The following is a 3,568-nucleotide window of genomic DNA, read 5'->3' as shown; positions in this document are numbered from 1 at the left end:
AAAGACTAGAAGATTTAGGCAATTACACACCAGAAAAATCGACCAAACATCAACAAGCAGAGATATGTTAACCATGCTATTAATTACATCAGATCCAATAATAAATAGTTTTAGAAAGGTTCCAAGAAAAAAAGTCGAGCTCACTTCCTTCTGAAGTGTTAAATTTACTTGTTCCACCCAATTCCGAGTCAAGAACACAATGTTTGCGATCTGATGACTCCTCTGAACATAACTCAGATAGCATCTAGTTTCAATAAGCATTATGTTAAAGCACTTTCTCACAAATCTATTGGTCCTGTACACTGTCTTAAAAAAATAAAAATGTTTATGTGCAGTTAATTTCTCTCGCCGCAAATGACTCAGATAGCACTAATTTTTCGTTTCGTTACTGTTCTTGTATAACTTTTGATATTATTATTTTATTTTCTGACTGTACTTTCTGCAACTAATGCTTGTTTTTATTAAGTTCTGTTGCTAAATATGACTAAAATTGTTTTCCTAGATTAGTAATAATGATTTTTTTGATTAGTTTTTAGCTATTTTTTATCATTTATTTATACTTTCGCAATTGTTTCGTGATTTGTATTATATTTTCTGACTGTGCTTTTACCTATTTATTATTCTCAAAATACACATATTTTTTTACTGTTTAAATTTATTTTCTTTAAAAACCTCAAATACGGTATTAATTTTGTATTAATTATTCAAAAGATTTTTTTCCGATTTTTTTTTTTTGAGAAAAAAAAATTAATTAATCAGTTTCAACCCAAATTTTTAATATATTCAGTTTAAATTCTCCCCACAAGAGGGTTCCAAACACTTTAAAATTATAAAATAGTTTTTTCCGTCTAGCTTGTATGAAACGAAACACTGTGCATCGTTACAAACAAACAAACATACATCGAGAAATGTATACATGTAAAAATACTTTTGGCCGTGAAAATCTTAAATTATATTTATTTTGTTTCAATGTTTGACAAATTTAACAGATGCGGCAATTACTCAAGTTTTACAACACTCGAGGGCGAAATTTCTTCTTTCCATAAATCCAGCAATAATAATTGCTAGTTATATATATACCGGTACTAAACCTTCAGTATTACGTTGGTATATTGGGTAGAGTTGTTCAGGATGTGGCAGACCAAATCTATCGTTGGTTTGACCACAAGATAGCGACAATTTCCCAACAGATTTTCTTTATTCAACAGATTAGTATATGGGGATGTAGCTCAGTGGTAGAGCGTTCGCTTTGCATGTGAAAGGCCCGGGGTTCGATCCCCCGCATCTCCAAACTTTTTGGCTTATAGATTAATTTTCTTTCATGATTTTTTTTCCTGGAGGATCCAAACCCTGTTGTAAGTTCCTTCAGTAAAAATCTAGCAGGACAAACGAGTCGTTCTCGTGCTGTCGGTATCAACTGTGGGAGGGTTTCGCCGAGTTTCTCATTTTTTTCTTATTCGCAACTACTCGCGAAACTATAATAATTCTGCTGGAGTTTCCAAATGTACCAACTACTTATTTAATATTCGTCGTTCTTCTTAGTTATAGTCATAATACAATATTATCTGCGGTGTTCGGAAACTCGAAGCAAAAGCAGGAATCTGCATCAATACACCTGGTGATGTGATACATCATATAGAGATTTATAGAGAACCAAAAAAAAAACATTTTTCTTTTTTTTCGACAGCCAAAAAGATTTAAAACTTTTTGAGCCGGTGCAACACTTCGACATATTTTAAAATACATCGTACAGCTGATATTAACCCCCCTGGCCACCGATTTTTTTTCGAAATTCTAACTTCGCACTTGATTTCCTCGCAAATAAAAGCTCAAATCAAATCAAGTTTTACCACAAAATCGACTTCAAATGTAATATGTAGATTCACCAGTTTTCCGGACACCATTTTTAATTTTTCACTTTTAATAAGTTTTTTTACGTTAATTTAACCTTTTGCGGCATCCGGTGATCTCGGAGGTCAAGTTGAAGTATACCACATTGTTACTCCCATGATATCGGAGGTCAAGTTGAAGAATACCACATTGTTACTCCGGTGATCCTGGAGGTCAGGTTGAAGTATACCACATTGTTACTCCGGTGATCCTGGAGGTCAGGTTGAAGTATACCACATTGTTACTGTTTTGAAAAACTTTGTCGACTGTAATTCGACTCCTTATCTCACATTCCTGTGCCGAGACAATGAAACATCGTTACAAACAAAAAAACATACATCGAGAAATGTATACCTATACGATTGTACTTTAACCCTGAATTTACAATTAGATTATTTTATTAGATTTTTTTCATTAATCATTCTAGAAGTGTGATATCGATTAAGAAAACTAACCCATCACGCCATTTCCCCGCATGCGTTGGCAGAGAGAATGGACCGCCAAACAACTCGATCTTGGCGCACACTCCTTGCCTCATTCATATGCATACATCGTTTAATACATACTCTTCTATCTCCTTACACTCCTTTATTCGTTCCTTCGCTTTACATGCCAAAACATCTGAACGTCCCTTTCTTAATCTTACACTCTTGCAGCCTTGCATTCTTTGCGGATCTCCACATCTCGAACGATTATATATGGTTTTACCACACATATGCCTCAGGGATCTTATTTCTACTGCATTCGGTCAACGTTCATTCTTATTCTACCAGTTCCATTACTCACTGTCATACATCTTGGTAGGTAGGTACTAGCACCCACTTTTGACTCCTAGGCCCCATGGTACTTATTATTATTTTTATTATTAAAAAAACTAATTTCGGTTGTCGGTTCATGGGTGCCTGATTTCAAAATGTATTTCTGCGTAGTGCGTAAATTGTATTTCTGCGTAGTTATATATATTTCTTTGTGAAACCGCACAATAGTCCCAACTTCTCCCAACCGTCTGAAGCCAGTGATACAATGGCATCCCCAATCAGGGTATGTTGTGTGTCTGAAAGTAGTGGGGAGGGGTAGGAGACGGGGAAGAGGTAGGTGGGGAAGTACATGGTCACTAAAGACAGCCAAACCGTTTCCAGCAACTTTTCAATACTGAATGGTGGTCTTACACCAGGGCGATACTGAGAGTATCTTCCACTATGGCAAGTGCCGCTAAAATACTATAAATTAATTTTATATTAGTAATTTATGTTATTTTTTGTTAGTGATTGGAACACACGACACACGACCTCCATCTTGCTAGTCGAGAGCATTACTCCTCGACCACCGAGACCGTAAATAAACTTTTAATTTTTTAAATTGGATCTGATAAATAAAAATCATAACTGATAACAGATAAGTGATAAATTAGGTATCCATCAACATTATTTTAATGTATATTTATTTTGTTTAAATGTTTGACAGATTGAATAGATGCGGTAATTATTCAAGTTTTCTAACAAAAATCCTACAATAATAATTATATCTGTACTAGTTGTGTATATACTAAGCCTCCATTATTACGTTGGTGTATTGGGTAGAGTTGTTCAGGATGTGGCAGACCAAATCTATCGTTGGTTTGACTACAAGATTACGACAATTTCCCAACAGATTTTCTTTATTGAACAGATTAGTATAT

The 3,568-nt window shown here is 34.6% G+C and overlaps 1 non-coding gene across 1 annotated transcript; it reads left to right on the top strand.

Moving 5' to 3' along the window:
• Positions 1 to 1,218: 1,218 nt before the first annotated feature.
• On the top strand, positions 1,219 to 1,290 carry TRNAA-UGC (transfer RNA alanine (anticodon UGC)). Its single transcript has one exon. It is a non-coding gene; the product is annotated as a tRNA-Ala (tRNA).
• The last annotated feature ends 2,278 nt before the right edge of the window (positions 1,291 to 3,568 follow it).

Source organism: Hesperophylax consimilis, chromosome 13 (assembly GCF_061612785.1).
Source record: "Hesperophylax consimilis isolate HC1 chromosome 13, BYU_Hcon_1.0, whole genome shotgun sequence".
Taxonomy (NCBI): Eukaryota; Metazoa; Arthropoda; class Insecta; order Trichoptera; family Limnephilidae; genus Hesperophylax; species Hesperophylax consimilis.
This window is presented reverse-complemented; position numbering and strand designations above follow the sequence as displayed.